The sequence below is a fragment of the Bos indicus genome, chromosome 13 (genome assembly GCF_029378745.1).
Source record: "Bos indicus isolate NIAB-ARS_2022 breed Sahiwal x Tharparkar chromosome 13, NIAB-ARS_B.indTharparkar_mat_pri_1.0, whole genome shotgun sequence".
Classification (NCBI taxonomy): Eukaryota; Metazoa; Chordata; class Mammalia; order Artiodactyla; family Bovidae; genus Bos; species Bos indicus.
The window spans coordinates 17544043-17560772 of NC_091772.1; the positions used below are offsets into that span (position 1 = coordinate 17544043).

At 42.9% G+C, this 16730-nt stretch overlaps 1 protein-coding gene and 1 long non-coding RNA gene across 4 annotated transcripts in view; one reads left to right on the forward strand and one right to left on the reverse strand.

Moving 5' to 3' along the window:
* The window catches only part of LOC139186654 (uncharacterized), an 85827-nt gene extending 81269 nt beyond the window's left edge, over positions 1-4558 (reverse strand). The window contains exon 1 of one of the 3 annotated variants that reach the window (XR_011570322.1): positions 4131-4553. This is a non-coding gene — a long non-coding RNA (uncharacterized lncRNA). Of the gene's footprint in view, positions 1-4130 lie in introns of all 3 variants that reach the window. The other 2 variants (XR_011570324.1, XR_011570323.1) reach the window with 2 other exon arrangements.
* Positions 4559-4566: 8 nt separating this feature from the next.
* Positions 4567-16730, forward strand: part of LOC109567901 (ankyrin repeat domain-containing protein 26-like) — a 117979-nt gene continuing 105815 nt past the window's right edge. The window contains exons 1-3 of the mRNA XM_070802004.1: positions 4567-4687; positions 6406-6500; positions 16214-16335. The gene's annotated coding sequence lies outside the window, so the exon portion shown is untranslated. The remainder of the gene's footprint in view (positions 4688-6405; positions 6501-16213; positions 16336-16730) is intronic.

The window sequence follows — 16730 nt, forward strand, 5'->3', positions numbered from 1 at the left end:
GAGAGGATGGGGAGAAACTGGAACCCTTGTCCAATGCAGGGAGGAATGCCAAATGGTACAGCCCTACAGAAAACAGCCTTGTGGGTCCACAAAAAGTCAAATTTCGAATTCCCATATTATCCAGCAATTCCTCTTCTAGGTATACACTCAAGAGAACTGAAAACCTATGTTCAAAGTATGTCTATTCAATGGAATATTACCCAGTCAAAAAAAAAAAAGTGCTGATACATACACAACACGAACTTTGAAAACACTGCTTAGTGAAATAAGCCAGACACAAAAGGACAAATATTGTATGATGCCACTTATCTGAAATGTCTAGAATAGGAAAAGTCACAGAAACAAAGTAGATTAGAGGCTACCAGGCTGACAGGGGAGATGAGTGGGTAGTTACTGCTTAGAAGCTATAGAGTGTATCTGGGGGTATGAAAAAGCTTTGGAAACAGGGGTGATGGTTGCACAACAATGGGAATATAATTAATGCCACTGAAGTGGACCCAGAAGAATGGTTAGAAATGGCAACGTTTAAGTTTTGTATCGTTTACCACTATTAAAAAAAATAAAAAGGAATGAATTACTAACAAAATACACAATCAACATAGTCATGAGGGATACTCTTAAAGACAGTGTACTGAGAAGTCAGACAGAAAGGAGTACACACTGTATGCTTCTCACTGGCCCTGTACAGAAAAGTTTGCAATTGCTGGCATGCTGACTGCAGAAATACAATAAAAAAGACATATAATCTGTAGGGCAAAGAAAATCCTTGGCTGCCTAAGGCTGCAGATGGGAGGTGCCACAGAAGAGAACAGGGAATCCTTGGGATAGCAGAAATCTTGGTTGCGTTGCTGCTTACAAGGATTGTATACATTTGTCAAAACCCTATTAAAATGTGTATTGTGTTGTACATAAATTATACCTCAATAAAGCTAATGACAAAAAACCAATAGTCTACAGAAGTAATAACACATGACAAAAGCATGTAAATAACTTATTATTTATTGGAAAAGGATCTTAAAAGGTTACTACCAAAAAAAAACAAAAACCTACACACTGCTAGGATAGAAAACAGAAAGGCCAAAGCAGTTTTTCTGCTACCTACTTTGGCAAATTTCTAAAAAAATTTCCCTTGGAAGGATAAAAATATTAGAATTATAAAATTCATAAATGCTACATTATGTCTGTCAACAAGCAACCCCTACACCTGAAACACTGTAAGTAAACTATATTTCAATTAAAATTTTTACCAAAGAAACCCCAATAATGCTATAACAATGAAACAAAAAAAAAATCTCAAAACAACGAGAAGCAACCCATCTACTGTTAGAGCCAAAATAAATGCTTTAGCACTACGGGTATAACAACAAACTTACACTATTTAATGCTGCTTGGATGTAAGAAATGATTTCTAATGAAAAATGAAAGAATGACTTCTACCTACTCTTTCATCAACTGGTTAAAAAGATATCATGGAAAAGTCTGATTTACTAGAATTCACTAAATATTCCTTTTATCACATATATTATTTTAAGGGACAGCTGAAGCTCTTGCACGATTAGGAGATCAGCAGGTATACAAAAGACAAGTATGAAATAAACTTGTAAAGATACAACTGAGTTTTCAGATTTAAATTTCTATTTATTTTTTTAAGACTTAAATTTTTAAAATTTACACTGGGAATTGCATCATTTTGTGCTCCCACCTCCAGCTGTAAGCCCCTGGGAACTCAAGATAATTTTCCTAAAGACTCAAACGATTATCAGTTCTGCAGATACAAAGTGCATCCTTCCAATTGGCCAAACACAGCACCTAACCATGAGGGATTCTGGAATGAAAAAGGCAGAGTCCCTGCCCTAAACCAGCTACCATCTGCCAGGGAGGAATGATTCTCGAAAGCATGTGTGCATCCAGGGTGTGAGGGGTCAATCAGATCAAGACCAATTCTTAGTCTAACCCAGCTCAGCTGTCCCAGTGGCCAGCCCCCAAAGGCAGCCAGGACTGCAAGAAAAGGTGCACCGACGCCCTCTAAGACCCAGAAAAGCCAGTGATTTTACACTTCTAAGTTCACCCCTGATTCCCCCCCTCCACCCTCCCGCTTCCCAAAGTGGGAAACCAACATTCAAGTCTGAGCGAAATAGACTGCTGGCCTCACACTCTGAAAAGCCAGCACCTGTGGGCACTGTCTGCGCCTTTGGGCTCCTTTCTTCCCACGTGGCCTAGTCTTTCCACCCTAGTGGGAACTTATTGGAAAGCCTCCACCCCTCTCAAACTCAGCTTAAAACTCAGCATTCAAAAATGAAGATCATGGTATCCAGTCCCATTGCTTCATGGCAAATAGATGGGGAAAAAATGAAAACAGTGGCAGAATTTATTTTCTTGGGCTCCTAAATCATTGCAGATGGTGACTACAGCCATGAAGTTTAAAGACCCTGGCTCCTTGGAAGAAAAGCTATGACAAGCCTAGAGAGCATTTTAAAAAGCAGAGATACCACTTTGCAGACAAAAGTCCCTAGAGTCAAAGCTATGGTTTTTCCAGTAGTCGTGTACAGATATGAGAGTTTGACCATAAAGAAGGCTGAGCACCAAAGAATTGATGCTTTTGAACTGTAGTGTTAGAGAAGACTCTTGAGAGTCCCTTGGACAGCAAGGAAATCAATCCAGTCAATCCTAAAAGAAATCAACCCTGAATATCCCTTGGAAGGACCAATGTTGAAGCTGAAGCTCCAATACTTTGGCCACCTGATGTAAAGTCCTAACTCACTGGAAAAGAACATGATGCTGGGAAAGATTGAGGATATGACAAAGGAGAAGGGGGCTACACAGGGGGAGATGGTTGGATGACATCACTGACCCAATGCACATGAATTTGAATAAACTCAGGGAGACAGGGAAGGACAGGGAAGCCTGGCGTCGTGCCTCAGTACATGCGGTCATAAAGACTGGGGCATGACTTAGGGACTGAACAACAAAGGCCCCTCTGAGTACTACTTCTCCAGTGAACCTCCCACTGTGGTCTCCTAACTTTTTAGATAAGGTAACTGCCTGAAGTTGCAAGAATAACAGACTGGAACTGAAGAAAACTGTTCAAGTTGCGGCTCCGCTTCCAACAGCTACAAGTTCAGACATGTCCTTTAACTTGATCCTTAATTCCAGTGGCTCAGCTTCCCCATCTGTTAAATGGCCCAAGTATCAGACTAAGTGCTTTTGAATGTTCAAAACAAAACTCACCTTACCCAAAGGCTCTTCCTGCTGACCGCCAGATGTTTACTCTGCTGCCTGAAGAGAAGCCTCCAGAGAAGCGGTCCCTCCCCTCCCCTGCTACTCCTCTCACTTCCACCCGTCCTTGTACCTACAAGTCCTGTCGTCTCAGGACACGGTGTTCAGTGACCCCCGACCAGGCTGTTGACCACATCCATCTCTCCTGCTGTCTATTATACCCCACTCAGAACCAGTCTTTCTTCTATCCGATCCATTCCCCAAAGTTCTGCGTGGTGCTTTAGTCCCTAAATCGTGTCCGACTCTTGCAATCCCATGGACTGTAGACTGCCAGGCTCCTCTGTCCACGGGATTCTCCAGGCAGGAATACTGGAGTGGGTTGCCATTTCCTTCTCCAGAGGATCTTTCCAATCCAAGAATCAAACCCAGGTCTCCTGCATTGCAGGCAGATTCTTTACCGACTGAGCTATGAGGGAAGCCCCTTAATTACTGGGGAAGCCCCTTAATTAATGAAGTTAAAGACGCTCAGTCTGACTTTTTGCGAAGTCTGACTCTTTGCGAGAGTCCATGCCAGAATACGGGAGTGGGTAGCCTTTCCCTTCTCTAGGGGATCTTCCCAACCCAGCGATTGAACCGAGGTCTCCCCCACTGCAGGCAGATTCTTTACCAGATGAGCGCCTAGCGCTCTAACAGCTATCTACACACAGAGTAATCCCATCGCTCCTCTGAAATGCCTTGGGAGTGAAGAGCGAGCCTCCCGCCCCAGAGCCCCCTTGCTGCCCGCCCTTCCCCGGCAGGGAGGGGAGGGTGTTTGCATGGCCGGCTCCCCGGTGGGGCTACACTCACCGCAGCCCTCAGGGCGCGGCTCTAACGCCCGGGCTACCCCGTCCCCACCTCCCCGGTGTAACTCGCACCTGAGCTCCAGCAGCCCGTCTCCCGGTCTCTCTGCGCGCCACCGGGGCGAGAGGCCCACCGCGCAGTCCGCGCGCACAGAGGCTTCGAGGACGCGGGGCGGCCGGGGTCGCTGAGGAAGTGGCGGCGTCCCCGGCGCGCGGGAAGCCGCCGAAACCGACCTGCCCACAGCCACGGAGTGGAACCCCAGGCACACCCGCCATCTCGCACGCGGTTGTGCAGCCCCAGAGCAGCGGCCGCGGGAGACGCCCGCCCGCCCCCGCCCTCACGGCGCCCCGCCTCAGGCAGCCTTCCCTCGGCCGCGCGGGGCAGCTCCCGGGCCGGCTCCACGGGCTTCTCGCAGAACACGGCGCGGGCTCCGGGCGGAGAGCTTAGGCCGGGCCTCTGCGAGGGTCGGCGGCGCGCAGGGGGCGTGTGAGCGGCCAGCACCTGCCCGCGCCTGGGGGCGGGGTTGTGTGGGCGGCGAGCCCGGCGGGCGCCTGCGCGGGGGGCGTGCGGCCGGGGAGCGCGGGCCGGCGTTGGGGGTTGTGAGAGCCGGAGCGCCGCCCGGCGCACTGGGGTGAGGGCGGCGCGTGAGCGGCTTGCCGGGCCGTTGGGGAGCGGGGAGCCTGGCCATTGGGGAGCGGGGAGAGGGGTGCGTGTGAGCGGCGAGCCGGGCCGTTGGGGAGCGGGGAGAGGGGTGCGTGTGAGTGGGGAGCGTGAGCCGCTGAGCCGAGAGCGTGTGAGCGGGGAGCCAGTTCGCTGGGGAGTGGGGAGAGGGGTGCGTGAGAGCGGGGAGCGTGAGCCGAGAGCGTGTGAGCGGCGAGCCGGGCCGTTGGGGAGCGGGGGGAGGGGTGCGTGTAAGCGGGGAGCCAGGCCGGCGCCGCAGGGGTCGTGTGAGCCCTGTTGGTGGGAAAGGCGCGACGGCGCCCGGGGGCCCTGTGAACCGGGCACGGGGCCCTGTCAGTGGAAAACGCGCGCCGGCGCCCCGGGGCCCTGTGAGCCGGGAGGGCGGACAGTCACCCTCTGGCCTGAGGGGCGAGCAGCTGGCAGTCGAACCCGGGCCCCCTCCGCGTGGGGCCGGCGAAGCGCCCGGAGAAAGCTGTGAGGCGCCAGCAGTGGACTTGGCCAGTGCCTGCGTCCCGCTGCCACCGGGCTCCTAATTGTTTTTAATTTGAGGATAATGACAATATCCTGATTTTTCTACCCTACACTTTGGGTTCTGAAGTGACGTTTATCTAAAAATTGGTGTATTCCAGGTCAGTCTTACAGCCAAATGTTTGTGTCCCTTCCTTCCGTTCTCCCCTCGATTTTTGTTGGAGTACAGTTGATTTACAATATTGTGTTAGTGTCAGGTGTGCCGCAGACTGAATCAGTTACGTGTATATATCAGCTCTTTAAAAAGCGTTTTTTCCGTATGGGCTCTTACAGAGTGTTGAGTTCCCTGTGCTGTACGGTTGGTCCTCATTAGTTATCTATTTCCTACACAATAGTGTGTATGTGTCAGTCCCAGTCTCCCAACCAAATGTATGTTTCTTTGGTACATGTGCACCTGTAAAACTGCTAGAGAGCGTCAGAGAGCAACAGGCTGAATTGTGTTTTTTTTTTTTTTTTTTACCACTTTGGCCTTGAAAAGAGAGTTCTTGAAACTTGAAAGTATTACTGCGTTTAAATTGTCAAGTTGATCTGCAAGGAACATTTCAAGAGACTCAAAAGTATGGGGGATAGTGATAAATCTGTGGGCTTATGACAACAGCAGTTTGCTTTAGTGATGTTTTAACAAGGGCTTCCCTGGTCGCTCAGTTGGTAAAGCATCCGCCTGCAGTACAGGAGACCCCGGTTCGATTCCTGGGTCGGGAAGATCTGGAGAAGGGAAAGGCTACCCACTCCAGTATTCTGGCCTGGAGAGTTCCATGGACTGTACAGGGCATGGGGTGGCAAAGAGTCAGAGACAACTGAGCGACTTTTACTTTTATGCTAATAATACAAAGCATTTTGGATGTGCGGAGTACCTTTATGGCAGCCATACTTGAAGTAACAGAAAGTAAGGGTGCCCTGTTTGAAGGTGGCACCAATGGAAGGAGATAGGAAGGGCCTGCTCTCTTCGTTGCAGGCGGCTGCTGCCTGGTGATCCAGCACCTTGCCTGAAGTCAGCATCCTGGTTCTGACACTTAGGAGCTGTGGGATCTTGGCAAAACCTGTCTTACCTGGATTACACGTGGGCAGTTTGTAAAAGTAGGATATTTTCTTAGAAAGGGTTTAGGAAATCTTCATGCAACTCAGTGTTCATTTTAACAGAGCATCTCTGAGAGCCTTCCACAGAAGTATGTGGATCATTTATCTGGAGCTGCTGGTCAAAGAGGAAAAGAAGACATTAAATGGACAAGTAGAAGGTAAGAACTAGATTTGATAGGTCACTTGACAGAACGTTGAATTAAAATGGGACTGCTGAAGTATTCTAATAGCCAAAGCAAATCACCTGTCGGATGTGTAGTGAGGAAAAAGTCGAGGAGGGATATAGTGTATCTTATCAGGTGTCAGCCACAGATTAAATTGAGAATGCCATTTAAGGAGCTAAATTATGAGTTCCTGGACTTCCTTGGAGGTCTGGTCCAATGGTTAAGACTGTGCAGTTAAGACTCTGATGCAGGGGGTGCAGTTTCGATCCCTGGTCAGTGTGATCATGGCTGAAAGAAAAAAATTACTAGTTGTGTTTCAAGATACTCTACAACCTCAGGAAGGTTGAGAAATAAGAGGAAAGAGGGAATGAAGGATGAGAGAGGCATAGGGTTCAGGGAGGAAATGAAGGAAAAGAAAGCAAGGGTCTATGGGGGAAGGTGGCAAGAAATAAGTTAGGTCTTTAGAAAAAGGGAGAGTATTTGACATGGGTGATGAATTTGAAGTGAGCTTGTCCGAGAGGAACAGCAGAGTTTTCCTCGTCTTATTGTTTTTCTGCCTGTGAGAAGGCATTCAGGATTGAGGTCCCTGGGCACGCAGAGCTGTGTGTTAGCCTCTGTGCAGGAACATGGGCATAGGCACTCAGCTGTAAATGTGTGCAAATTGATGTCATATGAGATGATGCTACTTCATAGGATGGTGTCACCTAGGCCAAAACAAAAGAACTGGAAGGAAAGAGAGAGCAGGGGCCATGATGGGGAGATCAAGGAACCTACAGCCTGATACAGTGTCCACTGGAAGTTTCCAGCTTCTAATGCAGTTTCAATTTGGAGGGAAGTGTCTCCAAAGTGAGGGTAGAGTGAAGGTATGTTGCTGCTGCTGCTAGGTCGCATCAGTTATGTCCAACTCTGGGCGACCCCATAAACGGCAGCCCACCAGGCTTTTCCATCCATGGGGTTTCCCAGGCAAGAGTACTGGAGTGGGTTGCCATTGCCTTCTCCTGAGGGTAAGTTGAGGCTAAGATTTTAGAAGAATAAATTAAGTTGAGGTCATGTAGAAGCAGGCTCAGTGTAGACCAGAGTTTCTCACATTTGAATTAGTTGCCTGGGGACCTTGTGGGAAGTGTACTTGCTGAGCAGGAGGTCTGAGATTCTGTGTTTCTAACAGGCTTTCTGAGTAACAAGGGTGTAGCCTTGCCTTTAGAGAAATCTGGAAGAGGAGCATCGGATAGTGCAGGACAGAATAGGATCAAGAAAAAGCATTATTTTGTTTTTCTTTCTGAGCGTGTTTATAGCCAGAGGGAAGCAAAGAGTTGCAGTAGCAATGACGGTGTAAGATACCATTGCTAAGCAGAGAGGGGAAAAGAAGTGGTGGAGATGATCCATAGAAGGAATGTAAAGGGGGAAGAATTCAGGCCGCAGATCCAGAGATTACCCTTTGGAAAGGAGAGATTCTAGTGACAGGAGGAAGAGAGGAAAGTAAGTCCTTAGGGAGGTGAGTTTGGAGTTGATGAGGACACTTGAGAGAATTCCTTCTACATGGCTCCAGTGTATTTCCAGTGAAAAGAGAAAAGATCATTGTTGCTCCAGAGAATACTGGGGGTGGGGGAGAAGGGTGGTGGTGCTAGAAGTAGGGGAAACCCCACCCCTCTAAGTAACTCTCAGGCATCAGACGTATATGTTGTACTGGTGTTTGTTATTTGAAGTAGACTAATTCGAATATGGAAGGCATTGACTTTTTTTTTTTAAGATAGCTGATTTTTTGGCAGTTGTTTCACAGAAATCCTCTGAAGCATTAGCATGATGTCGCAAACAAACTAAGTTTTGAAACAAGACAGATTAATAGGGTTCATCCCCTAAATGCTAGAAGTGTTATTTTCAATAAATACTACACTGATTTTGAAACATGCAAGATTTTTAATATCTAATAATTCTGTGGCAATTAAATTATTCATAAAGTTCTTATGGAATACAGAATAGGCAACAAACAGATTGAGTGAATCAATGTAAGTAATACTAGAAAAGTAAAAAGTAGAAAAAATGAGACAAACTAGTTAGTCTTCATGAAGAGACGCTTACAGTGAGTAACGTGTAAGATACAATAAGCTGTGAAGCAGTAGTGAGTTTGAGGGGAGAGGACAACGTGGAAGTGATTCTCTGAAATAAGAGTTTGTAGAAGGTCGTCAGAGTTGTATTCTTCCTCACATTCTAATAAATGGAGACTTTGTTTTCGTATTTTTCAGGTTGGGATTCTACTGGTTTGAGCCTCAGTAGTGAGACTTGTCAAAGAGCCAGGCATTTGCAAGTTGATGATCAGTGTCTGTTGATTTCACAATCAATGACCAAAAATCAGTCAGCATCCACAGAATTGGGACAGATGACCTTGTTAGGTAGTTAGAATAGGAAAAAGGAGTCCAGAATGGCAGTGGCTAAAAGACAAGGAAGGGTAGAGCCCACAAAGATAGAACAAAGGAAGGTCCAAGGACCAGAGTGAGGACCTCAGGTAGAAAAAAACAGCACTCCTGGCTAGCCCAGTTTACATGGGGCAAGCCCAGGGGGAGGAAAAAAACATATAAAAAGAGAAGCCAAAGGTCCAGGGGTCTCTGTCCCATGCGTGCGTGCTCTGTCTCTCTCCCTCTCTCTCTTCGTCTCTTCTCTTCGTGTCTTTTGGGTTGGCATGCCCTCATGCCTTGAGGATGTATTTTCCTTTATTTTCTAAGTAAAACTGAGCTGTAACATGGAGCTACAACACTGTCTGAGAGCTGTGACACGCTGAGGGCTTTAACGTCCTTCACTTCAAATGTTTATTGTGACAAGACAGAACCGAGGAAATTACACACTCCCCTGACAACCTTAATAGATAAAGAAAAGGTGAATATTGGAGTGGTGTTTCTGGCAGGGACTTACACGCTCTATCAGCTGCGCAGGTCTCAGCTGCCAGAAAACAGAGAAAGCAAACAAGGTAGTGAAGAAGCCCAGCGCTTTCAGCCCTGGGCCACCTGGGCACTGACGTTTCCAAAATTAGATATTGTGGCAAAATCTACCGTGTGCTGACTCCTTTTATGCCACCTACAGGCAAACGGTATTTCTTAGAAAGGTGTTTGCATTCTTCCTCTTACCATAGTAAGACCATCATACATGACAAAGAGAGTTAGGAGAAAGTAAATTCATTTCGGCTAGTATGTAGCATACCTGAGAGTGTGTAGCAGGATTACATTTAGAATTTTGCATCTAGTTGGGAGACCTACGTAGACATCTAGAGATTGCCTTCTCAAAATGTAGCTTCTTAGATATATTTTTACATAGCTCTGAATTCATAAGTGTTCATTATAAATTATACTCAGTATGACTGCAAGAGCACCTCTGAAGCCAAATGCTAAAATATTTCTTGTGTTTTCTATATGACTTTATATATTTTAGAATTGGCTTTCTGAGTGACAATGGGAGTCATGGGAAATTTGCTACATAATTCCTCCTCAGTTGTATCCATCTAATATATCAACTTGTTTTATTATTTGTAATGAATTAATAGTTCAGAAGGAATATTGGTTTTAAGGAGTGCTGGAGGCCTGGCGTGCTGCGATTCATGGGGTCACAAAGAGTCGGACACGACTGAGCGACTGATCTGATTTGATCTGTATCATTTAAAAGCAGTATATAGAAAAGCAATTCTTATTCTACTGCGATGCCCAGCCTATTGAATAACCACATCTAATACGTGTTGTCCATAAATACCAATTAATTTAGTGCCTTCAATCAGTCATACAATCAGGGCTATGGTAAGAAATCATACACTGTTTCTTTTTTCACTCCTATCGTTTTTTTCTTTTCCTTCCTCACCTGTAGAAGTTACCTTTGCATTTACAAGATTCTCTCCTAGAATAGTGACTACAAGCTATAAACTCAAAGTGTTTTTTTTGTATTTTTTTACATCTCTACAAGTGACTTGTTTGCTGTTGTTTCTCAGTGAGCTTGGTAGGTCCAAGAAGCACAAATTCAAATAAAACACCTACACATATCCTTGCAACACTGGAAGATGTGACATAGGAAAGCCACCAAATAAATAGAAGCAACTTCAGATGGTTCATGCATATCATTTCTTTTCTCAGTCGATACCTTTTATCGAGTAACCGGCAGAGTCTACTCCTTCAGGGTCCCAGGATTTGTACATGTATTGATTTCATAAAGATTTATTCTGTACTCAACCCAGAAAGTTTTATATCCTAAATATTTCTGGAAACACTCCCCCAGTTCAGGCCTGCATCACCTTTTTTTTTTTTCATTATTAATGCCTTCAGATTCTTCTCCCCCCATTTATTTGTATGCCCTTCAAATTCCATCTCCTGTAGTGTTTCGAGTCACCTGTCTAAACAGCACATGTGACCATGAACCACTCGTTAAATCACATTAATATCTAGACATCTGAAAGTGACACGTGATGCTTTCATAATCTGACTTCTGCCTGACTCTCCACCTCTCGTCCTTTCTGTCCTTTGCTCTGGAATCCTGAACTTCTGTGGATGGCCTCCTCACCTGTCCTTGTACTTTGAACAAATATTTACCCTCTCATGTGTGTGCTTCTCTCCCCATCTTGCTGCAGCCTTCCGTGCTCTCCCTCACCTGCCCTCTGTTCCCTTGAACTGTGTAAGTCTGCGCTCAGGCAGTATCTCTTGAAAAGCCATCCCTGATACCTTTTATCTACATTTTTCTTTAAACTCCAGTGTCTCATACTGAGTAGGAACCCAAAAAATAATTATTGAATAAAAGAATTAAAGACTTATGTATACCAGCATGATTTTTAAGTGCCTGTCCTCTGCAGTCTAAGGGCCAAGAGGGTAGACATGTGAAGAAATAATTTACATTCAGGTGATGAAAATACACTTGAAAAATCTATAAAGTCCTAAGGTAGCTACAAGGAAAGAGATACCTGTTTATCTGGGGAAAGACAGCTGTAATCAAGGATAACTTTACAAAGCAGGCTGAGTCTTAAAAGATGAAAAGTAATTTGTTAGGAAAGAAGCATTTCAATTTAAGAAATTGAGAAAAGGAAAATCAAGGAATTTTGTAAACTGTGAGTAATGTTGCAGTTGAAGCTTGGCGTGTTGTTATAAAAGGTCCTGTTATGAAGTAGAGAAGAGAAGATATTGTGGCTTTATATATATGTCCTGTATTTTGAAATTTTGTTTGGTTTCTGATTGTTTTGTTCACTGATGTTTGGGTGAATTTGTGAATGAATCCTTGAGATGTTTGTGTGCCTGTAACCTGATGAATTCTGGTATTTCCCACAAGGTTTCTTGAAGTCTGAGATCATTGGAAGTATTTCTTAAAGAAGTAAATATTCAGCTGAAGATTAAGATTGATATAAGCTGTCATTTGATAGAATGTTTTAAATATTCTGTCCTTTATCTAAATATTCTAAGTAATTAAAAAAAATTACAGATCTGTCAGCAGAACTAGACTTAGAAATGACATGAGAGGAAGAAGAAAAATGTGATGGAGATGAAAATAATCATTCACAGGTGTGTAAAAATGTAAATTTGAATTTCTGGTTTAATACTGTTTTCTTTAACAACATAATACAGTTTGCTGCAGAGTTCATAACAAATAAAATTTCCTTTCAAAAGTAGCCTTTTAGAATCGACAGATGATCACTTAAGTTTTTATAGCACTTCAGTGAGAAAACTTAAAATATTGTTAGAATCTATTATAATTTATAGCTTGTGTTTGGAATTGAGGCAAAAAACTCTCTTGGCTATTGTTTACTTCTTCCGTTTTTATAATTTCTTTACATGATAAAGAAGGTGAGATCAAATACTGAATACTAGGACTAAAGAATTGAATTTATGAACAATAGGACAATGATAGTCCCTAACCTAGATACGTGTAAAGAGAAAGCATTGCCAGTGGTCAAGGTTTTCCATTGAAACTGCCAGTCACTGACGCCAAGACTAAAGATTCATATCTGTCTGATATCTCGGCATAGTTGACTTCAGTTCAATTCAGTTCAGTCGCTCAGTCATGTCCAATTCTTTGTGACCCTGTGGACTGCAGCACGCCAGGCCTCCCTGTCCGTCACCAGTTCTCGGAGTTTACCCAAACTTAGGTCCATTGAGTCGGTGATGCCATCCAACCATCTCATCCTCTGTCGTCCCCTTCTCCTCCTGCCCCCAATCCTCCCCAGCATCAAGGTCTTTTCAAATGAGTCAGCTCTTCGCATCAAGTGGCCAAAGTATTGGAGTTTCAGCTTCAACATCAGTTCTTCCAGTGAACACTCAGGACTGACCTCCTTTAGGATGGACTTAGGGATGAATATTCAGCGACAGAGTAGGTCATAGAATCAGCCCAACTGCCTATTAAAAGAATTGAACCTTCCAGGTTGGACCTTTGGTGTTAGGGTACAAATAATAACTTTATAACTTATTTCATTTCCAGGTGGGAAATCAGTAAATATTATTAAAAATGCTTTATCCACTTTCATCAGTGGCTGTTAAGATTTAATATAACTGAATGTAGGGTTTTCCCAGGTAGCTCAGCTGGTAAAGAATCCACGAGCAATGCAGGAGACCCCGGTTCAATTCCCGGGTCAGGATGTTCCCCTGGTGAAAAGGATAGGATACCCACTCCAGTATTGTTGGGAGACCTGGGTTCAATCCCTGGGTTGGGAAGATCCCCTGAAGGAGGTTGTGGCAACCCACTCCATATTCTTGCCTGGAGAGTCCCTGTGGACAGAGGATCTGGGCAGGCTACAGTCCTAGGGGATGCAAAGAGTCACAGACAGGACTGAGCACACATGTAACTCAAGGTAAGCAGGTAATATGTATCGACGTATAACATTACCATTATATATAATTTGCGTTTATTTAGGAATTGGTTCCTCTTTCTGATGGGTGTTAATAGATTTTGGCTCCTAGTAATATAAAGTTTGTCTGTTCTCCAGATATTAGTCCTTAAAAAGAAAAAGCTTTCAAATGTGCTGTAGGGACTCCCTGTTTAAGATATACTGATGGGAAATATTTTTAAGGGAAGCCAGCCTTTATAACATTAAAAATCATCTCCTAATTCATTTTTGGTAGATTTAATACACATGAATTAATTCAAACAAACAGGGACAAAATTGGGTTTTGAGTTCACGTTTTTCTCCTATTTTCAGGTAAGGCACGTTATTTTTCACTTAACCGTGAAAGGGTAAGGTGAGGACGAGTGCCTTTGGCCAGAAGTCATTTCAGTGACTAGTCCCCTTGGAAGCTGAACTGTATCGCATACACGTAAACAGCTCCATAGGCACTATTTCCTGGGACAGGCAATGGAGAACTGGATGGTAACTGAAGAGGAATGGGGAGTTCAAAGGAGTTTCTTGTTTTATATTCAGAGGGGAGCTTTTAGTGTATACATGCTTTTGGAAATGAGCCAGCAGAGGACGTGTTCATTGAGTTCAATCTTGTTTCCATTTCTGATATTAGAAAGCTTATTGATTGTATGACATTATCTTTAAACTGTTACGGTAAACTAGTTGTACATAATACTTCTGTTCATATATAGTTTTATGGTAAGGGCTTGTTCATTGGTTCTGAAGTGTAATATTCTTATGTAATTGAATATGGAGATGATTACTTCAATTAATTCTATCATACACAGATTTTTAAAAATTATAGAATCATGAATATACAAACACTTAGGCTATACTGAATAGGATTGAATCATTCCTTGATTCTGGATGATCATACCATCATGAGTAGCTATGGTTTTGTAAGGTACTCTGAAACACCACATCATATTAACTTCATGTTGTTTATAGATTCCTGGGAAAAGGGGAAATTTTTGTTTATATTCAGTAGAAAAAGCTATTGACAATCTTTCATTAATTATTATTTTTGGGTCATAAAGTTCTAAATTACTAAAACCATCCTTCCCATCCTAAGAGTGTCGTTAACACGTCTGCTCAATAAGTGTGTGTCGGATGCATGAAGAAACAGCAGAATGGTTACATGAATGCCTACTGATGAATTTCTTTATGAAAAGCAAGTCTTTATTGCAAGTAGATTTCCAATATTGCCTACATGGAAAGATGTTTGATTTTTTTATAGTATACTAACGCATATATATGGAATTTAGAAAGATGGTAACAATAACCCTGTATACGAGACAACAAAAGAGATACTGATGTATAGAACAGTCTTTTGGACTCTGTGGGAGAGGGAGAGGGTGGGATGATTTGGGAGAATGGCATTGAAATACGTATAATATCATATATAGAACGAGTCGCCAGTCCAGGTTCGATGCACGATACTGGATGCTTGGGGCTGGTGCACTGGGATGACCCAGAGGGATGGTATGGGGAGGGAGGAGGGAGGAGGGTTCAGGATGGGGAACACATGTATACCTGTGGTGGATTCATTTCGATGTTTGGCAAAACCAGTACAATATTGTAAAGTTTAAAAATAAAATAAAATTTAAAAAAATGTTAAGATTAAGAAATTATCTATAGTTATTGGTAGACATTGAATAATAATATAGGTTCATTTGCTATCATATTACTTAGAAAGACTTATTTAAATCTTGCTTTCTCAGCATGTTTTGGAACCACAGTGTTGAGGCCAGATTTCCTGGGTTTGAATTCTGGGTCTGTTGGTGACCTGCTGTGTGGGCTTGGACAAGATCCTCAGCCTTTCTGTGCTCCATTTCTCCCTGTGTAGAGGACCTAATGTATTACCTGTCTCCGAGAATTACTGTGAGGATTAAAAATGCCTTAAGACATGTCAAGTGCTTATAATAATGCATAGCAGTTGCATTGGAAGTCCTCAGAACGCTAATAGCATGATTATTATGGATTTCTTAAAAATGGGTTTCTTTCTTATAAGGAATGAAGGAATACCTCCCAGATAGGTTTTATTGCCATAAAAGGTAGTTCTTATTGAAAATGACAACTGCCAAAAACCCTGGTATACTGCTTCCTATCAAATAACACAAGTAACGTTATGTTTTTCCTTTTCCTTTGATCTAAATTCAGTGCTTTATTAGTATTATTCATATATTTTCTTTGTCCATTAATGCTGCTGCTGCTGCTGCTGCTGCCAAGTCGCTTCAGTCGTGTCCGACTCTGCGCGACCCCATAGACGGCAGCCCCCCAGGCTCCCCCGTCCCTGGGATTCTCCAGCCAAGAACACTGGAGTGAGTTGCCATTTCCTTCTCCAATGCATGAAAGTGAAAATTGAAAGTGAAGTCGCTCAGTCGTGTCCGACTCTTAGCGACCCCATTAATGCTACTCTTATTTATTGTTTAATCCTTTAGTAAAAAACTACTTCCCAGTACAATGGTTTTATGTAAAAAGCCAAAGTTTAGGTATTGTTTGTATTTTTAAGTATTTAATATTAGCCTGAAAAGAACCATTTGTCATTTTAGGGCTGTAAAGAAAGCATTAATGAAAAGAACAAGGTATAATAAAAAAGTTAATTAAAAAAATATTATCCTAGTAAAAAATCTTTTGTAAAAGGAATAGTGGCAAAAGAGAAAATCTTCATTTGTTGTAGAGACATATACTTTGAGAACTTGATTTAGAAACACTATTGATCAAATCATCATTTTGATAAAAATCTGTCCTTTTAAGAAGTGTTTGTTTTTCATTTAATGATGCACTATTTATCACCTTTGTACAGTTAGTATATTTTATAAATAATTTAAGGATACTGTGAAACAGTATTGTTTATGTGTAGGTCAAAGCACAGATTAATGACGTGAGCTACCTGAATGACTTAGTCATCTGAAAGTGCTTCCGAGGATGGTGATGTCTTTACTCTAAGAATTCCACGTTGCAAGTAGAACCACTTGGCTTGAGGTATAAAGGTGGGACCGTGGTGTAAATGTCAATATGAAGCCTGTTTGTGTATGGTGTAGTAATATAGGCTTACCTTGTCTAGTACTGCTCTAGAGTTACGGATATATTACAGTGCTGTGCATCTTAGAAATATGTTTTGTGTTAAAAGACAAATATGTTTTGTGTTAAAAGTGAGTGTATACCCTGAGCCTATGATCATTCTTATTGTACCTGAATTTATAATTACTATATATATATATGTATATATGTAATTATTTTATTTCTCTTTCTCTTCTACTAGACTGCAAGCTAAACAAGAGCCAGGGTTATCTGTTTTATCTGGAGAGCTTAGAATAATGTCTTCCACTTGACAGACACTCAATATCTATTCAGTGTATGGAGGAGTGAATATGAAA